Source organism: Acinonyx jubatus, chromosome X (genome assembly GCF_027475565.1).
Source record: "Acinonyx jubatus isolate Ajub_Pintada_27869175 chromosome X, VMU_Ajub_asm_v1.0, whole genome shotgun sequence".
NCBI lineage: Eukaryota > Metazoa > Chordata > Mammalia > Carnivora > Felidae > Acinonyx > Acinonyx jubatus.
In genome coordinates this window covers 37,446,929-37,467,778 of record NC_069389.1, presented here as the reverse complement: position 1 = coordinate 37,467,778, position 20,850 = coordinate 37,446,929, and the positions used below count along the sequence as shown (strand labels likewise).

The following is a 20,850-nucleotide window of genomic DNA, read 5'->3' as shown; positions in this document are numbered from 1 at the left end:
GAGAACAATCCTCTTTGGTTAATTAATGCTCTGTCCTGCAGGCTCTGGGCCAGAATTTTGCCCCCTTGGCCCTGGGAAATGGCCTTGCCCCACCCCCACCTCTAGGCCCCACCCCTGCCAGGACTGTGCTCTCTGGGTTGTTGAGATGAGTGACAGCCTCACCAATTTCTACATTCATGCCTCTGTCCTCAAAGTCATTCTCCTTCCATTTAATTCCTATAGTAAAGCCCAAATCCTAGTACTTCAGAATGCAATCTTGTTTGGAAATAAGGTCATTGCAGCTATAATTAGTTACAGTCAGGTCATGCTGGAGAAAGGCGGGGGCCTAATCCAGTATGACTGGTGTCCGTATAGAAAGGGGAAATTTGGACACAAACACAGGGAAAATGCCACATACAGACAAAGACCGAGATGAGGGTGATGCTTCCATAAGTAAGGAATGTCATAGATTGCCAGGAGACCGCTTGACGCGTTGAGTAGTTACTCTAATGTCCTGTGGAATAATAAGGTTTTCCCCCTCTGGTTGGTGGAAAGACAAAGTATTCAAGACCCTCATTGTTCTCCAAGGATCTTGGATAGTTCTATCCTTAGCCTGAGGTAGATTTCTTCTCATACTATTGTGCTGATCATTACTGAAGACATAACAAAGATCTTCTGGAGATCGATCTCTGTTTCTATGCAGGTGTCTCCTCTGTTACCCTGTCCTGTGAACCTTAGCCACCATGGCCTCTTGGACCCCCTCATTCCATCTTTCTAACTCAGGGAGATTGTTGGGTTCTTCTGAGTTCCCTCTGTGTGGTGGCCTCAAAACTGTCTTGACATTAAGCTGGGAAAATCATAGGCCTTCCCTTATCTGTTTCCCCTTTTATAGGAGTCATACATTGTCCTATGCCTGATATCCGATATCTGAAAACCCTTAGACTATACATTTTGTTTTCTGTCTTCATTGTTTTAGGTGGGAGGGTAAATATACTCCGTATTATTCTACTTGGGCCAGAAGTGGTTATCTCTTTTCAGCCACATTGAAAGACCATTCCCTGCCTAAATTCCATAGTAGGCTTTTTTTAAAGTTTATTTCTTTAATTGAGAGAGAGACAGAGAGAGAGAGAGAGAGAGAGAGAGAGGGAATCCCTAGCAGGCTGTGCACCATCAGCTTGTAGTCTGAAACAGGGCTCAAATTCATGAAATCATGAGATCATGAGCTGAGGTGGAAGTCAAGAGTTGGATGCTTAACTGACTGAGCCACCCAGGCACCCCTCTAGTAGATTTTTAAAATAATCTTTTTTTAAATTATTGAACTGTAGTTAACACACAATGTTCTTAGATTCCCGTGTGCAACACAGTGATTTGGCAAGTCTGTACATTACGCTGTGCTCACAAGTGTTGCTGCCATGTGATGTCTTACAACTTTGTTAAAATACCATTGACGCTATTCCCTGTGCTGAACCTTTCTTCCCTGTGGCTTATTCATTCCATACCATCCTTTTTAAACTTGCCCTCCTTCTTATATTTACCTCCACCAATTTTGCATGCTTTCCAGATTAAACTTTGTGAAACACTTTTCTAAGAAAGCAAGCCACCTCTTTTCTTAAATAGCTTTAGTCACCTTACAATCCCTAAACTCCTTTTTTTTTTCTTCTGATATATAAGGCCTCTTTTTAGAATGAAAAGCATTTCATGGGGCGCCTGGTGGGTCAGTCGGTTGAGCGTCCGACTGCAGCTCAGGTCACGATCTCATGATTTGTGGGTTCGAGCCTCGTGTCAGGCTGTGTGCTGACAGTTCAGAACCTGGAGCCTGCTTCGGATGCTGTGTCTCCCTCTCTCTCCCCCTCTGTCTCCCCGCTCACGCTCTGTCTCTCAAAAATAAATAAACATTAAAAAAATTAAAAAAAATGAAAAGCATTTCACCTGACCTCTCCCTTCTTTGTCTTTGAGGGATCTGCACCTTGGAATAGCACAGAATTGTCCTTTTGTGCATAATCAGTGATTCTAGGTGTGCGGGAAGGTCAGAGCATGGGGACATACGTAGCTGATGGTCAAAACCTGTGATGTTAGGATTGTGTCTTATTTACTCGAATCCTTCGTTTATAACATATCTGGCATATATTTGATAAGTATGCATTCCGGGTAAACCACAGTACCTGGAACAGAACTTGTTTCGTAACAGTTCTCCAAAAACACAGCTTGGCTTAGCAAGCGGTAAATAAATGTAAGACCTCAAAAATGTATGAATTGCAAGAATTCCTCTTCATCAGTGAGGCCGTATTGTCACTGGTGTTTTCTGTTGCATATCAAGCCATGGGTAGCTCAGTCTGCGGAAACTTACTGACTTACCATGGTTTCTGCATCTCAGAGACTGGGATTTAGCATAAAATATTTGGGAGGAAGAATTCCTAGGAAAAGCAAAACCGTGCCTGGGGAAATGTCACTCGCCGAGATTCGATTAAGAAAAAATAAGGAGGTGGTTTTCCTAGCATTTCACTTGTCACTTTTATTTGTCAATAAAATGTTTTTGAATTTTCCCAGTCTTTAGAACAACCGGCAGCGGCCGCGGGGATGTCTGGGGCCTAAGCTGCCTGGCTGATTATCTCAGCACTGACCTGTAAGCAGCCCCCTCTGGGGTGAAATGCAATTGAGTCTCCGTATTAACTCCAGTCCTGAGCAGCTCCCCAGCAGTCTTGGTTATCAGGCTCAGAACACATTGAGTTAAGTAGGAAGGAGCTCGGTGGGTAATAGTTTTGTGACGCAGATGACTATCAGCAACGCTAAGCCGAAAATGACTTCTCTGGGGCTGCCCGGGATAGGAAAATCGGGGTGAAAGTTGAGGTTTTGCTGCAAGGTTTGGTTTTCTATCCTCTGGAATGGTCTTGCTCTGTGGGTTAAAGGCCACCGCTGTACTCATGAATATATACTATTTCTGGCTGCTGTAATTGATTAGCTACACTTTGCGGCTAGCCTGCCAGCTTCCATTCGAGGCCTGAGGGGCAGTACAGGATAGCGGAAACGTCGAAGCTCTGAGTTATCATTGGCCACGTGAAAACAGACAGCGACCCTGACAGCAATACAATACGTATGAAACGGAGTGAATTTTGAACGGCTGTCTTTCTGGCGCTTCCTCGTACGGCCTCCATGTTGGTTAGATTGCTCTAGATTTTTTAATTTTTTATTAAAAATTTTTTATTAAAATTTTTTAATGTTTATTCATTTTTGAAAGACAGAGAGAGACAGAGCACAAGCAGGCATGTGGTGGAGAGAGAGGGAGACACAGAATCTGAAACAGGCTCCAGGCTCTGAGCTGTCAGCACAGAACCCGACGCGGGGCTCGAACTCACGGACCTCGAGATCATGACCTGAGCCGAAGTCGGGCACTTAACTGACTGAGCCACCCAGGCACCCCAGATTGCTCTAGAGTTTACAGGGAAAGGACTCTGAAACCCTCAATCTTAATCTTTCTTAATTTTGCCTTTATCTTCATTTATATATCTAAGCAGATAGTCTTATCCATGTGGTAGGAAATGGATTCGACATCTAACATGGTATGGCCTTAGTCCAAGACCTGGACTGTGGGGAAGACTACATCGTGTTGAATCCCAGCTTTACCTGTTAGGAGCTGTGTGATCCTGGGTAAATTACCACACCTGTCTGTGCCTCAGTATTTTCATCTGTAACATGGAGATAATACAATGACTGCCGTCATGGTTGTTCTAGTACCAAGTAAGTTAATAAATATCAAGTACTTCCCTGGTGCTTCCCACATTGTAGACCTTATTCTGAGTTTTAGTCATTAGTATTATCTGAAATCACAAGAGAATAGGAGTGTGCCTGTCTACAACGTAAAGCTTGGAATTCATGCTGATGTTACCTTTCCATCCTCGACCCCTATTTGTGAAGGGCTTTCCTCTGTGTTTGCTTGTGCACACAGGTAATTTTTTCTCTGGGGTTTGATAACTCTGCTGTCTTAGCTGATGAGCAGCTCTGCAGATGGAGACTTCGTTTGCCCTTTCACTTGTTCTGTAAATAAGGAGCGGCTAGCACAAGCAGTGTGTATTTCTAAATACTGCTGTTTGTAACTGTATTTTTCACTAAATAAAAGCACTGGCTTTTTGAAAAAAAAAATTTTTTTTTTTTGAGAGAGAGAGAGAGAATGAGCGAGCACAAGGAGGGTAGGGGCAGGGTGGGGTCGGGGGGAGAGAATCCCAAGCAGGCTCCGAGCTGTCAGTGCAGAGCCTGATGCGGGGCTAGATCTCACAATCTGTGCCATCATGACCTGAGCTAAAAGCAAGAGTCAGACGCTCAACCAACTGAGCCACCCAGATGCCTCAAAAACTGTGGCTTTTATGGGAAGTCTTTGCGTCGTGTTGCTGGGAGTACAAAACTGCATGGATACTCCTTAAGTGTCTGAGATAGATACCAGCTACCATCGATCATGGGGCTCTTGTCTGTAGGGCTGTAGACACATGCTTTACAAAGCATGTCTCCTGGAGCTCTCAAAACCTTTTTGTGAAGTGGATGGCATTATCCCCACCTTAGAGATGGTGAAATAGAAGCTCAGAGGGACGAAGGTACTTAACAGGGTCACACATCTCTGTCACCTAGGTCTGTTTGATTTTTTTTTTTAAATTTTTTAATGTTTATTTTTGAGAGAGAAGGAGAGAGACAGAGACAGAGCATGAATGGAGGAGGGGAAGTGAGAGAGGGAAACACAGAATCCAAAGCAGACTCCAGGCTCTGAGCTGTCAGCATAGAGCCCTATGTGGGGCTTGAACTCACGAACCATGAGATAATGACCTGAGCTGAAGTCAGATGCTTAACCGATTGAACCACCCAGGCGCACCTAGGTCTATTTGATTTTGAATCTTACAGTTTGTTTTACCACACTGCACTGCCACTCTTCCTGTTTTTGTCTCAGAATTGGCCTTACTCCGGATACTGTGCGTTGATTTATTTTTTCCTTCTTGCCTTGTATTGCTTTGGTGATGGTTTTCAGCAACAGACATAAACATCAGAGTTCAATGAAGGTAGTTGACTTTAGTTCAGAAAACTAAGCCCAGAGACTTTCCTTGTGGTATTAGTGAATGAAATCATTGTTAACTTAAAAAAAATTATTTTGCTTATTTATATATTTTTAAGTTTTTTTAAGTTTTATTTATTTATTTTGGGAGAGAGACAGAGAGTGAGCAGGGGAGGGGCAGAAAGAGAGGGAGAGAGAGAATTCCAAGCAGGCTCTGTGCTTTCACTGTGGAACCTGACGTGGCGACATTTGAAAACGTTCTAGTAAATGGGAGAAATTAGGGGCACCTAGGTGGCTCACTCGACTCTGACTTCGGCTCAGGTCATAATCTCAAGGTTCGTGAGATCGAGCCCCACCTTGGGCTCTATGCTGACAGCTCAGAGCCTGGAACCTGCTTCAGATTCTGTATCTCACGAACCGCACAATCACGACCTGAGCCGAGACCAAGAGTTGGACGCTTATCCCACTGAGCCACCTAGGTGCTCCTAAAATGATTTCTATTTAAGTATATAGTTGACAAAATGTTACATTAGTTTCAAGTATAAAATGTAGTGATTCGATAAGTCTGTAGGTTATGCTGTGCTCACCACAAGTGTGGCTACCGTATATCACCATGCAACAGTATTATAATCCGATTGAGTATATTCCTTATGGTTTGCCTTTATTTTCCTGTCCCTGATTAATTGTGTAACTGGAAGCCTGTATCTCCCACTCCTCTCACCCCATTTTGCCCATTCCCCCCTGGCAACCGGCAACCACCAGTTTGTCTGCTGTGTTTATGGGTCTGTTTCTGTCTTGTGTTTCTTCCTTTGCCTTTTTTAGATTCCACATATGAGTGAAATTGTGTGGTATTTGCCTTTTTTGGTCTGACTTATTTCACTTAGCATTATACCCTCTGGGTCCAATTGATGGTTAAACTTTGAAGCATCTCTCCAAGTCACCTGTCATGGCTACTAAGAAAGCTTGTTTTTTGTTTTTTGTTTTTGTTTTTTTTTTTGTTTTGTTTTTTTGCTTCAGGCTCAAATACTCTGATGACCTGAGAGTTAGCGTACCCTAGTCCCCACTGTGCTGAGAAGGTAGCCACAGTGATGGAGTGAGGTGAGAGATACAGGCTGAGCTTTTCACAGCACACAGAAAAACCCATAGGCTCTTCTAGGACGTCCGTGGGTGTTATCACGAGGCAAGAAGATCTGGAAATGACTGTTTATCAAAGCTGTGATTGAAGGAGGGAGTGCTTCTCAGTTCTTGTCTAACTTTTCATTTTCACAGTGGCTACACAGCACGGTGGTTTAGAACCATTGTTGGATGCTGGACCCAGTGGGGTGGCTTCCAACAACAGCTGGACCTTACTGACCAGACGAGTGTCGTTGGGCAGCAGCTTGACTCATTGACTCTTCACCAGAGCCCTATGAGGTAGGTACTAGTATTGTCCCCACTTCACAGATGAGGAAACTGAGGTGCACGGAGAGTTTATATGGCCTGCCTAAGGTCACCCTGTCCGAGCCAATCGTTTAAATTGGGGCCTTGGTGTACGAGAAGCCAGGATGAAAATGGAAGCTTCAAGTGAAATGCTTTGTCCCTTTTCCCGCCGTATCTCCCAGCCCCTTTCCGCATCTGTCATCAACGTAATTGGCTCTTGTCTTGACACATTTTCCTTCTCCCATGTCTCTGCGAGTTCCATCCGAACTCATCTCACTTCCTTCCAAGTGGGAAGCATCTGTTGCCAAGCCCGTGATACGGACTTGGAGGAGGAATGGAGGGGATGGTGGGGTGTCCCCTGGACGGAGAATACTGAGAAGTGCTGGGAATCCTCTCGCGGAGCTCTGTGACATCCGCTCGGCTCTATGTGCATGCCCTACCTCGGCTTCTTGTGCTTCATGGGTGATGGGGAGGAGAATTTTCCTCTGTCCTGCAAGGCTCTTTTAGCAGCTCTAAGAATTAAATTGACATGAGACAGATTCACATGGGAAAATCACATTTGGTTCTGCAGGTACAACGGCGCCATAAGAATGTGAGGTCCACAGGCAGTCAGGCAGTTGAGGCTCATGTGCCGTCCAGAGCTAAGGAGAAGCGGGGAGGGGTCCGGGGCTTCGGCGTCAAGGAGGACATTTCACAGGAAGCTGAAAGAGAGTAAGTGACTGGTAAACCAGTGTTTCCAGGGGCTGCCATAAGCAATGGAACATGGAGGAATTTTAACAAACAGATTTTGCTGGATTTCTCCCCATCTGCACACCTAGTTCTTATGATACTGCAGTTATCTATGGCTCTCGTTTCCTTCCTGGAGCAGGTCTTACATCCAGATTCTTTTAGGCAGTTAGGCGGAAGGGCAAGGGGCCTTCCTGAACCTTCTATTTCTTAAAAAGAAGCAGGCTAAAACAATGCATATGCCAAAGAGTCACGTTTTGGTTTGGCAAACTTTGCTTCCATCCGATATGCCTAAGAGTCACCTGGAGATACTGTGGAGATGAAGAGTCTGATTCAGTGGGTCTGGGGAGGGGCCTGGGATGTGTATTTATTTTTTTTATTTTTTAACGTTTATTTATTTTTGAGACAGAGAGAGACAGCATGAATAGGGGAGGGTCAGAGAGAGGGAGACACAGAATCTGAAACAGGCTCCAGGCCCTGAGCTGTCAGCACAGAGCCCGACGCGGGGCTCGAACTCACGGACTGCGAGATCATGACCTGAGTCGAAGTCGGCCGCTTAACCGACTGAGCCACCCAGGCGCCCCTGGGATGTGTATTTTTCACAAGCTCCTTGGTGATGCTAATTCCGCAGGGCCCTGGCTTAAATTTTGAGTATAAGTGCTACCTCATCTCTTTTCCCCAGAAGAAGGGACACATGAATATGGGTGAGTCTGATGTCTGGGAGATTCATGTCAAAATAATGAAGCTACATAATAAAGATCTCAAATGAGAAAAAAAGAAAAACCAAACAAACAAAAGAAGGGACACACATCAGTTACTTACGCGGTGAGCATTCAGGGCATTTCAGGACTGTAACAGGGAGCATGGCTAGGTCCTCCTAGAATATCCTGCTAATGAGAATCACGATTTATTATGAGTCCTCATGAGCCCTAAGCTTCCCGTTAGTGGGCTCTTAAATTCTCCCAGTTTGTGGGGGTGGGGATGTGTGGTGATGGGGTGATGTGTGATTGGACATAATGCATGCCCACTGAGCTGTAGCTGTGCCCACTAACCCAGTCTCCAGGTCTAGGCTGCTGCTGTCCCATTCCTGACCTTACCTCTGTTTCCTTCTCAGAGTTAAGTCTGTAGAATTCCAGCTCCTTGACTGGAGCCCTGACCACCTGCCTCATCTTGCCAGTCCCCCTTTTTTAAATATATTTTTTATTTTTTTATTTTAGAAAGAGACCAGGAGCAGGGGAGAGGGGCACAGAGAGAGGGAGAGAATCTCGGCGCAGAGCCCAATGTGGGGCTTGGTCCCACAACCTTGGGATCGTGACCTGAGCCAAAAGCAAGAGCCAGTCGACGCTCAACAACCTGAGCCATCCAGGCGGTCCTTGCCAGTCCCTCTTGTAACAGCACGTGACCTTGATCTTATTCCTTGAGACCCTGGCATTCTCCTCTAAGGTGGCCTGAAATGCTCACTTGTCCACTTGCCTGACTACAGCTATTATCACTGAGCTGTGAGGTTTGGTAATCAAATATTTTGCCCGACGTTCCAGAAGGGTGATTTTTCCAGTTCTGTCATTTTATTAGTTGAATTTCATTTATAAGAAAGAGTTTCTCTTGTTAAGTGGGAATGAACTACAGGTTCCTCAACAAGAGCACTCTTAACAAAATTATCGTATCACTGTGGATTGATGTATTTAAATCTTTTAACCTTTTTATAATCTGTTAGGAGTCCCTATTCTTTTTATGTCCACATTGTCTCCAGTTTGGCTAGCGTGGGCCCTCTCTTGCTACCCCCTGTATCCTGTGGATATGTCCCCATTTCTCTGTGAGCCTTTCCTTCCTTTCTAGTATAAAATAATTCTGGCTCCCTTTCATTTTCCCTGCCACAGACATGGCTCTGACCAATTCTCCATGTAGATTCCTTCTAGAGGGAAATGGTTCTTATACATCAAGATCTGAGTGCCAGCTCTCTTCAGTACCACTGGGATGGCATTGTTTCTAATAACTTTGAGGGACAGAGCTAGCATATATTAATATGAACTAAATTGTTTAAAATATATTTCCAATTCAAATTTAATACTACAGGGTTTTTTTCTTACTCGATTTTGACTTGTTTTTCTTTTCTCTAACACTTAAAATTTTGGTCTCCAAAAAGATTAACCATTTCCTTCCTCATCCTACAATATACAGTAGCAAAATTTAAATACCGGTATTCTTACTATTTTAATGGCTGAGTTCAGTTTAAGATCATTTTGCTGTTCTCTTTGTCTTAAGTCTTTAACAAACAGATTGTACGTGCTTTGTGAACATCTAAGGGTTAAGAGCTATGTAAAAAATCCCTTGAAACAACTTTTTATGATTATTACCAATTTTATATGAAATTAGGTTTATCTGTTGATATCTGTGCCCAGTTGTAATTTTTTTTACTTCTTAATACAAATTTATTTTTGTTTACAGAAGTCATTTACACGGTTTGAAGTCGAAACTTTATTTTACGTTGTGAAAGTTTATTTATTTTGAGAGAGAGAGAGAGAGAGAACATGAGTGAATGCGCACCAGCCAGTGGGGCAGGGGCAGAGAGAGAGCGAGAGTGAGAGCGAGAGAGAGAATCCCAAGCAGCCTCCACGCTGTCAGTGCAGAGCCCGATGTGGGGCCAGTCTCATGAACTGTGAGATCATGACATAAGCCCAGGTCAGACATTCAGCCGACAGAGTCACCCAGGTGCCCCTCCAAACTTGATTTTAAAAACTACATTCTGAGAAAACCCACTTCCATCCCTTTAAACTGTAGCCCTTAGCAACCACTTTCAGTGGTTTGTGGTTTTTCTTTTTTTCTTTTTGTTAGTTTAGACCAGAGTCCATTTTATCAGGGAATCAGCTTGTTATTTATATATTAGTTCTATTGTTTTTCTTTTTCCTAATTCATTAACTGTCCTTCTATATCTCGTGTTTTCTACCATATGCTTTATTGAATTTATTTTCCGAGTTGGATGTTTGATTTTCCTGCTTTTACTTTCCTCAATTGTAGTATTTAAAGCTATGAACATCCCTATTACCCATGTTATGTGAGGTTTATTATTATTATTTTTTTTTTGGAAATTTTGCATTGATTTAATTTCTCCCATTTATTTTATACTTTTTATTAAAAAAACATTTTTTAATGTTTATTTATTTTTGAGCGAGAAAGAGACAGCATGTGAGTAGGGGAGGGGCAGAGAGAGAGGGAGATACAGAATCTGAAGCAGGTTCCAGGCTGTGAGCTGTCAGCACAGAGCCCAGCGCGGGGCTCGATCTCACAAACCTTGGGATCATGACCTGAGCCGAAGTCAGATGCTTAACTGACTGAGCCCACCCAGGTGCCCCTAATTTCTCCCATTTAATAGAACATTTTCAAATGTCCTCTATGTTTCCCAGCCTGCTTTGCAGTTATGTTGGCCATGTGACTGGTTTTATCCAGTAGAGGGTGAACAGTAGTATGTTTCACTTCTGGATGAAGGCAGTGGAGTTGACAGTATTCCCCTGCCTATGTTCTTTCTCTTCTCTCTCTGAGTGGCTAGAAGTGAAAGACTCCATCATGGTGCAATTGTATAGGAAGGTGCCCGCATTTCTGATTTACTGCTCTGAGGAAGGGTTGGCAAACTTTTTCTATACAGGGCCTGATAATAAATATTTTTGATATGGGCCATACTATCTCTGTTGCAAAAACTCAACTCTGTTATTGTAGCCATAGGAATACATAAATGAATGGGTATGGCTGTGTTCCAACTAAACTTCATTTATAAAGATGGAGCCTGGCCAGATTTGGCCCGTGCATCATAATTTGTTAACCCCTGGGTTAGAGGAAAGACCCTCAGGATAGCTGTCCAAACTGCATTCGATCTCTTCAAAGATGACAAGTAAATTGTACCGTATTAGGTCACTGAGTTTTGGGATTGTTTGCTACAGTAGATAACAACATTTCCTCTAGAGGGAGATACAAGGAAGAATCTGAGAATCAGATTTAGTGATTTGCTCAAGAGCCATAGCTAGTCTTTGACAAACCTGTATCTACACAGTCAGCGCTAAAGTTCATGTTTTCCCATGACATTCCATTGCATCTCTATCTTCTTTACTCTTTCCATTCAAGACATTTTAGACAAGAGAGATTGAATGATATGCCACAAATCATACAGCTCGTTAGAACTGTAGCAGTTTATTGTCTAAAAACTGTTTACTTGTTTCCTCTCTTACGTATGGGGAAAATGTATTTCCCTGAAACTTGGTCTGTGGGATTTGCTTTGGTCTCAGAGTGGAAAGAGTGTAGTTTGTGGCCCCTCATAGATTAGCTTGGCCTTGTGACTTGCCTTAGCCAATGATACGATAGAAACCCGATGCAAGTAGAAATGTGAACCGTGTGCCTATAAGCGAGCTGGTCTTCTGGCATCTTTGTCGTTGCCCTGGCTGGCTTCTGTTTCTTTAGCCGGGCTCCACAATGTGAGCACACATAGATCAGACTTGGGCCCCTGCAACAAGGGAACAAACCAGGCCGGAGTCTCAGATTAAAGCAGAGCTACTCTGCCAAACTCAGCCTCAGTCATGGATGCGTAAGTGAAAATAAATGATTGTAATTTTAATCCACTGAGTTTGGAGGTGGCTCTATTACAAGGAATTATTTTGACAATGTGAAACTCATAAAGGCAGAGACCCTCCCCACCAACAAAAACGTTTTCTGAATCCTTTCTATGGTTTCCATGGAGTAGTCTTTGATTGACACTTTCATAGACCCTTGAATTTAAAAATATTTCCATTATAAGTTCCTCCTTCTTTTATATACTATCCCTTTTTTCACTGTGATAATGAGTTGTATTGATTTGATTTTCCTATACATTTTAACAACCAGCTACAATTCACCTTTCTATTATCTAGAAATAAATAAGCAGGGTTGAAATAAAAGAGACGAGAACCCACATCCTCTCTCGTTTAAAACTTAGGTGGCAGTTAAAGGCACTTGTTTAATCCAGAAAAGCAACCAGTTGAAACTAGCTATTAATATGTCAATCTACCCACTAACTGTATTCTTAAAATGGGAAGAAAATAGCATCTGACTTCCTTCTCCCCCTTTTTTCTCCTTCTCTCCTGTACACCCCAACACAGACAAAGCTGTAAGTTCTACAGTATGATCCCCAGAATTGATAGCAAAGAAAACAGCTTTGGTCCGTCTTATTCTTCTAGGGAATTGGTATTTTCCTTAACTAGTACTGAGTTACGTAGGCAGAGGCACAGAGAGTGGTCAGAGAATCCTCAGGAAGGCTGGAGACTTTTGTGAGACAAAGATTGATGGATTGTTTGAAGCCCATAGCTAGGCTGATCTGTCTCTTCCAAGAAGATTGTTACATAAGCAGCAAAACTAGACTCGCAAACAGAAAAATTGCATTTTGATACACTATTCAGTTCTCTGACCTTTCTGTGAAAGAGACTGGCGGATAAACAAATGGTAATTTGTACTTGAACCCCATCATGCAATTCAGTTTTTGCTTATGCTCTCCATTTTTTTTTTCTGCTTTCCAACGGTTCATTTAAAGTAATATGCTTGGCTTATTTTAAAAAGAGTCATTATGTATTTCTTCTCTGAACCCTTCTTAGGTCACCTTGCTGCTAATTGAGACCACAAGACAATTCCCCTCTTAATTGTTTCTTTGTTTGTGCCGTGATTCCACATCACTTCTTTTCTTGTTTTTAATTATCGGGTTGAGAGGTAACAGATATTCTTTTGGTCTGCATTAAAGAGGTCAGGTGTAGTAATATGATCTTTTAATGCTTTTGTTTGCCAACTATTGATTCCTTGTCTGTAAGTGTTATTACCCTCTCTCCCCTACACAGACGTTCCCTCTTCCTGAGGTGTCCGAAATTGCGCCACCCCCCCCCCCCCAAGGATTTCTCTTACCTTTTGTTTTCTTTATGATGATTATTGGAAGAGAGTCAGAGGCTCTAAGCTACCGGTTTCTTTGTTCCCACGACAACCTTGATGACATCAGGGAGACGACTTGTCAATTCCACCAGGATTCCAGTGTAAATGAGTGTTACAGATGCCTCTTAATTGTAGTTTAAGTCTTGTCTGTGCTAAAAACAACCCCACGCTTTCGTAGTGGAGGTGGTGAAGAAAAGTTCATTCCCTCAAGGCTGCCCACACAGTTCAAGTCACAGCTTCCATGGTCTTTCAGAAGTGTTTTGCTGTCAGAAAGCATTCACCTAACACCACACTCACCTGTAACTTGGTAATCAACCCACGTAGAGACGGCTCTTCTATTTGGCATGTGGTTGAGATGCACTGGGTGCAATAGTACAACCCCTTCTCTTATTTGCCACAAAAAGGGGGCACGTTTCTAGGATTTCTGCCTGAGAAACCAAACACTTGGGTTTGCCTCTGTGAATCTGGAAACCAAAGGCGGGCTGGGCCAAAAATCATATCCAAATTTCCCATTGACCTGACGTGTTCTACTGTTTCCATTTTTGTCACAGCCCGAGACTTCAATGCTATGAGCCCTTTAAAGTAAGTTTTCCACCTTCAGGGACTCTACCTGTTTAAATCTTTTATTGCAAAGTCTTTGTTTAAGCTTGCCCTAATTATAAGAACTCCCTTGACGTACGCCACTCCCCTCTCCAAGCCCTTTCTCCCCTCCAAATTAACTTCACAACCCTCTATCTGCAAAGGGCTGTAGTTAACAGCTGGCACTCCCAGATTTCCAGGAGGGACGGGCTTCTCTTAGCAGACCAGCCGAACTGCCTAATAGTCTTTGATGTTTTGCTTTGCTTATCTGTGCCACGATTCCCCACTATCAGATCTCCATGCTGCGGGTCTCACTGGGCTTTTGTCTGATCCCTGGCTAGTTTCAGACACTCTTAGATCTCGCCTCTACTGAGTCCTTTGCTCTTCTGTTCTTGTCCTGGGCTGTTGCCCAGGTGTGTGGACTGGACGGGAGGCGGGGGAAGGTCTGTTGCATCATTCTGTGTACATATCCTTCACTCTAATGTGTACTGACAGGTAGATGGGCAAAATAAATATAAACATGTTCTGCCTTCTGAGTTCCACACATCACAAATCAAGCGAAGTGAATTAAGTTTTCAGCATTTTTGCAGTGCTGCTTTCTGTAACAGCAACCACTTTGCATGGAAGGATTTCATTTTCAGCCCCTCGTGTTCCCCAGTTGCCTGGAATAGAAAACCCACAAAGCACAGGATGGCGTTTGGTCAACTTACAGTTGGATACTATAAAGTAATTGTGAGAGAATTAATCCCTAGTTGCAGCAATGGATGTTGAATGACCCTTAAGCCTAAGTGACAGTGTCAGGCAAAGATTACGATGTCCAAGTCCTCTCTAAAGGTTTAAGACCCAAGAAGGTGAAAAGACTCAGATGCAAAGTCCTCATGAAGTTTATCTTCAGAGAAGGCAAAATCACCCAAGTTGAATACGATGCATTTTATCTGTATAGTTGTAAAAGGTGATCACATAGATACTTCATTAAGAGTCGCTAATGACAGGGTGCCTGAGCGGCTCAGTTGGTTAAGCATCCAACTTCTGCTCAGGTCATGATCTCACGGTTCGTGAGTTCGGGTCCCATTATCGGTTGAACACAATCTTTGCTTTGGGTAAAAAGACACAACCTCTCTTCGGGTGAGCCCCGCTTCTCTCTCTGTGTCTCTGTCTGTCTTTTTCTCTCTGCCCCTCTGCCCTTTGTGTGATTCTCTGTCTGTGTCTCTCTCTGCCTCAGGCTAACCTGCACCCTTTCTCCTGTTTAAAAAAAAAAATTACTCGTGACAAAGATGCACATTTTTTTTTAAACTTCTTTTTTTTAGGTTTATTTATTTATTTTGAGAGACAGAGAGGGAGGGAGAATGTCTGCACGAGTGGGGGAGGTGCAGAGAGAGAATCCCAAGCAAGTTCCCCGTTGTCAGCACAGAGCCCAAGGTGGGGCTTGATCTCCCGAACCGTGAGAGCATGACCTGAGCCAGAATTAACAGTCAGATACTTAACGGACTGAGCCATCCAAGTGCCCCCGCACGTTTTCTTTTCAGACAGAAGGATGAATAATATGGTAATCACTCCCTTTCACATTTAAGACCATAAATGTACGTGATGTTTTGAGTCCTAGGTGAGGAAGGCATGATAGCGTTTAAAACCTAGTCAACAGTGCTACATCTGTTCTGGTCAACTAAGATAAATTGAAGGGTATTCTTATTCACAGGCAGATAAAAGGATAAGTTGCTATTTCAGAGTTAATCGTACGACTCATTGCTCCCACAGTTGATGATTTTCTATCCAGCTAGATACATCGGAGTCACGTAACTAATTACGTGAGTGTGATTTAGGCTTGTGGTGAGCAATATTGGTTTCCTAGTTACAGTGCCATGACCTTCCCGTGATTTCGTGTGCCGCTCTGTCAGACAGTTTCCATGTGTGTTGCCAACATCTTACCTCAAATGCTGGCTTTATTGTTCTCCCTCTTGCCTCAGAGCTTTCTGTAATGCCAGAGAAGTTTATTCAGTCCTCTTGGAGGACAGCTCCTGTAGGTGGAAGTTAACACCCTAAGATTCAGCCAGCAACAAGGAGACAACTTTTTTTTTTTAATAGTTTTAAATGTTTATTTATTTTTGAGAGACAGAGTGAGACAGAGGGTGAGCAGGGGAGGGGCAGAGAGAGAGGGGGACATAGAATCTGAAGCAGGCTCCAGGCTCTGAGCTGTCAGCACAGAGCCCGACGCAGGGCTCGAACTCACGAGCCGTGAGATCATGACCTGAGCCGAAGTCGGATGGATGCTTAACCAACTGGGCAGCCCCAGGCACCTACGAGGAGACAATTCTAAGGCATTCAGAAGGTCTCCAGTTGCCCACAGCAGTGACCAGCACAGTAACATAAACCTGTAGTAGACTTTTCTCCTTCATTCTCCCCCTACTCTGTGTCGCCTGTCCTGGCATCAGCGCCCAAATAAAGAAGAGCACCCAAATGTGTATAACACATTCTGTATACACAGAAGAACATCTGGAAAGACACTCACCAAACTGTTAGCATGGTTACCTATGGGGATTGGAATTGATGGGAATGTGTGCTAAGAGTCCTAACAGATGCTATTGTTGTCCTGTTCTTATCTCCTGGGCACTCGGTTGTTCCCATACGTGCCTCTAGTTTCTTACTGCAGGCATATGCCACTCTCCACAAGAGTGTTTCCTTTAGACACAAGAGTGTTCTTGGTGTGCCCACAGAGTCAGCTGGAAGTTCTGAGCAGTTAGCACCCCCCGGGCAGCCCTCGGCCAACGAAGAATGAGTGGTGGTAAATAAATACTTTAGCTTCCACACCCTCAGGTGGGACAGTTCTGAGGCACGTTCTGTCCCAAGGAGTGGCAAACTTTTTCTGTGGGGCTAGATAGGAAATAATGGAGGATTTGAGGGTGATACCGATCGTCAAAACTCCTAGGAAAACACGTAAGCAAAAGAGGGCGTGGTTTGATTCTATTAAAATTTTGTTTATATGGGCTTCTGGGTGGTTCAGTCCGTTAAACATCCCGCTGTTGATTTTGGCTCAGGTCATGATCTCACAGTTCGTGAGATTGAGTCCTGAGTCAGGCTCTGAGCTGACCGTGTGGAGCTTGCTTAGGATTCTCTCTCTCCTTCTGTCTCTGCCCCACTCCTGTGTGCACGCACGTGCACGTGCTCTCTCTTCCTCAAAATAAATAAACTTTAAAACCTTGTTTATAAAAATAACCAGTGGGCCGGTTTTTGCTTATGTGCTGCAGTTTGCCAACTTCTGATTACATCCTCTACTAGAGATTTCAGGGCTATTGGCCCCAAATGTACCCAGTGAGGCCCGGCTCATCGACACGTTGTTCATTGACTTTCCTTCCCTCCTCTGTGTCCTTTCTTGTCTCCCTCACTATCTATGTTCCTTGACCTTCCAAACACTATAACTTGTGTCCAAACTCCGGGTCTGCTTTTTGAGGAATCCAGCGTAAGAGAGGAAGTTACCTTTTTACATCTGTATAATTTTAATTTTACAAGAATACATTAAATTAAAGTCCGTTCAAAGAGAAGATTAATAAAGAGCACTGGATGCTGCACCAGCTACTTTCAGAAGAGTCTTAATAGAGGGAGGAAAATCCTGCCATTTTGGGAAAGTAAGCTTGTATTCTCTTGGGGTCACCCTGGCCTTGACAGTGTTCTGATTAATAAGTATACCTTAATCAGTACCGAAAGTGTTTCTGAAACCCTGGTGGTGAATCAGAATTTAGTTCATCATCTAATTTCATAGTCTCTGTTTACAAAATGTCTACCTTTACATGTGTTAGTTTGTCTGTGTGTGGCTTCCATTATTACTCAGGTCTCCACTACGTTCCCTTTACTCTCTATCCTTCAGCTTTTGATCCATTATTAATACCTTCAGGTTGAAAGGGAGCCCTATACTTGAAGGAATCGTTAACAACAGCAATGACCACCCAAAATCCGTTTTCTTGAGTTTGGACCCAGGCTGGGTTTAACTTATTTCCTTGAGCGATCAGGGTGGTGCCCAGGCAATCATAATGATTAAATCAGAAGAGTGGTTCCCTTTTTGGGGGAATGGTGGCTAGTATGTGGGGTGAGGGCCACATGGAAGGCCCTTGGGATGTTGGTAATATTCTCTTTAACTGGATCGTGGTTATAAGGGTATTTATTTTGTGATAAATTATTTTTTTAAGTTTATTTATGTTTGAGAGAGAGAGAGGGAGAGACAGAGAACACCAAGCAGGCTCCCCCCCGTCAACGCAGAGCCTGCCGCAGGGCTCGATCCCACAAACTATGAGATCATGACTCGAGATGAAATCAAGAGTCAGATGCTTAACCAACTGAGCTACCCAGGTGCCCCCATTTTGTGATAAATTCTTGAGTTGTACATACTAGTTTTGTGCTATTTTCTGTGTGTGTGAAAAAAGCTGTGGTGGTCATATTGTCCATTCTTTTATTTTTTTATTTTTTTAATGTTTATTTTTGAGAGACAGGTGGAAAGGAGGGACAGAAAGAGGGAGACACAGAATCCAAAGCGGGCTCCAGGCTCTGAGCACTTGGCACAGAGCCTGACGCGGGGCTCGAACTCAGGGACTGCGAGATCATGAGCTAAGCCAAAGTCGGATGCTCAACCGACTGAGCCTCCCAGGCGACCCCATATTGTCCATTCTTATATTCAGTACCCAGATGGAAGGAAGGCCATGCTTTAAGACAATTTGCCACTTAGGAAAAGTTCCAGATTATTCTGCATTCTCTCTTTTTAGCCGTCATGGAGCTGCACCACTGAGATCTTGCTTCAAAAATGAACTTGCCATTCAGCCATAGCACCTTCAGAATGCACCTCAGCTTTTGAGCAGAGGTTGTACTCTTCCTGCAGAGCCCCTAGCCCAAGATGGAGCATGATTGGGCTTACTAGGGCCTGGTCATTTTATCCAATGGGAGACACTTTGTCAGGTCTGTGACTCCCCATCCTTGCATGAATTTACTTCCCCTGTTTTATCTTTAAAAAGTTTTTTAATCTTTATTTATTTTTGAGAGAGAGAGAGAGACAGAGCGTGAGCAGGGGAAGAACAGAGAGAGAAGGAGACACAGAATCCGAAGCAGGCTCCAGGCTCTAAGCTGTCAGCACAGAGCCCGATGCGGGGCTCGTCCCCACGAACTGCAAGATTATGACCTGAACCGAAGTCGGACGCTTAACTGACTGAGCCACCCAGGCGCCCCCACCCACCCACCCCCCCCGTTTTATCTTTCAGGGAGTTACTTCCCCAAATTATTGTACTCCTAAGTTGGTCTCAACAATTGCTTCCTGGAGGACCCAAATGTCATACTCTCACACTGAGAACAGCATGGCCAACAGTGTTTTGGATCGCAGCCCCTGTTGGTATTAAACACACTGATTAAAGGAGACTGGGTGGCCTAGACAGTTGAGCACCCAACTCGATTTCCACTTGGGTTGTGATCCCAGGGTCGTGGGATCCAGCCCCGTATTGGGCTTCACACTCAGCAGGGAGCCTGCTTAAAATTCTCTTTCTCCTCTGCTCCTCTCTGCTGCTCATACTGTCTTGGTTTCTCTCTCTGTCTCAAATAAAGTAAAAATAAAAACAAAAACCAAAACCCACACTGATCAGCTTGTGTCAAGAGGGGAAAAAAAAAAGACTAATTAGAAGGATTGCATACGTTAAAAATGTTGCCCTGGCTTGTCTTGATAATCTGTCTTGTTACTTTTTTGGATATCACAAAGTAAACATACCTGTTTCTTTGAGCACCCTGTTTTCTCATTAGAGAAGCACATAGAAGATTTCATGCATCTCCTTCCCATATGAATTGGCATGAAGACAAAGTCTCAGAAGTCTAGTCTTAGTTCTTCAGTCCTTAAGGGTATTGTGAACTTTCAGTAACATAGTGGAGTGTCAAAGATGGTAAACATCCTGAATGATCTCCCCTTGAATTAAGATTCAGCACAGTGAATTGCATGCTCTTGAATGGCAGGGTCTGGGCCTTACACACTCTTGTACCACTCTACTGGACTCAGTCCCCAAGACTGACAAGGAAAGATTACACTGGACAAGTAAAAGAGGCAGTGAGGCCTTTTTTTTTTTTTTTAAAGAGAGAGAGTGCGTGAGAGAGCACTAGTGGGGGAGAGAAGCAGAGAGACAGAATCGTAATCAGGGTCCTCGATCATCTCAGAGCCCAACGTGGGGCTCGATCCCACGACCCTGGGATCATGACCTGAGCAGAGGATGCTCAACTGACTGAGCCAACCAGACGCCCCCAGGCAATGAAGACTTTATTTCAAGACCATTGGTATAGGAGCTACAGACTGAACACTCTGAATACAGTATAGGCAGCTGTGGATTTACAGCCAACGGGACGAGTGTAGTGGGGGGGGGTGGTTAGGAAATGGAAGATTACTAAGAGGAACTTGGCTAGGTATCAGAAGGGGTGGTGGATTTTTGATAAACTGGTTTTGGTGGGGTTCTTTCTGAACTGGGTTTTGCAGATCAAGGAGCCTAGGCCTAGGGGAGAAGGAAAACATTTCTTTCTCTACCCTGTTAGTTTTGGTACTGGGGCCTTCCAGAAGACAAATTGTCAAGAGAACATGTTTATTAGGTATGAATATGAAGGCCTTCATAGAAAAGACGTGAGACCCCAAAGAAGAGACTAGACCTGGAGGTTTCTATACCATTTCCACAAAGAGCTATAACATTTGGAGAAGTGATACAAAGAAGAAAAAGGGGTTTGGGCTTCTAGGAGGTGCTGAATGCATGTCGGGAAATATATTTGGCAAAGCCATGGAAGATAAGGGTTATTTTCGTAAGGTTTGTTATGCAGACTCAATTTCAAGCAGTCTCCCTGGTGATAATTTTGTCCCTGGTGATGAAGAATGGTTCTCCTCTTCCTGGTTTGGGAGCAGGCAGGCTAGGGGGATATCTCCATAAGGTGAAATTTGTACCTTGCCTTCTGGCAGAAAGGGGAAGGCAGAGAGCTCTTCCTGCATCTTCTGTTTTTCAGTTGCCTTCACCTAAAAATAATCCTTATGCCGCAGTGGCCTGTTTGGCAGTTGCAAACCACAGTCCCCTTCCAGGACACTGATGGCAGGTCAAAGATGAGACCTAGTGTTGAAGGAGTGCTCACAGGAACCTGACTAACGTTTGGCCAGGGAGGGAGTCCCTGTCAGCACTTAGGAGGTCTTCCAA

The 20,850-nt window shown here is 43.8% G+C and overlaps 1 long non-coding RNA gene across 1 annotated transcript in view; it reads left to right on the top strand.

The window, feature by feature from the left end:
• The window catches only part of LOC113597576 (uncharacterized), a 148,305-nt gene extending 135,245 nt beyond the window's left edge, over positions 1 to 13,060 (top strand). Inside the window, exon 4 of the long non-coding RNA XR_003418356.2 lies at positions 6,281 to 13,060. This is a non-coding gene — a long non-coding RNA (uncharacterized LOC113597576). The remainder of the gene's footprint in view (positions 1 to 6,280) is intronic.
• The last annotated feature ends 7,790 nt before the right edge of the window (positions 13,061 to 20,850 follow it).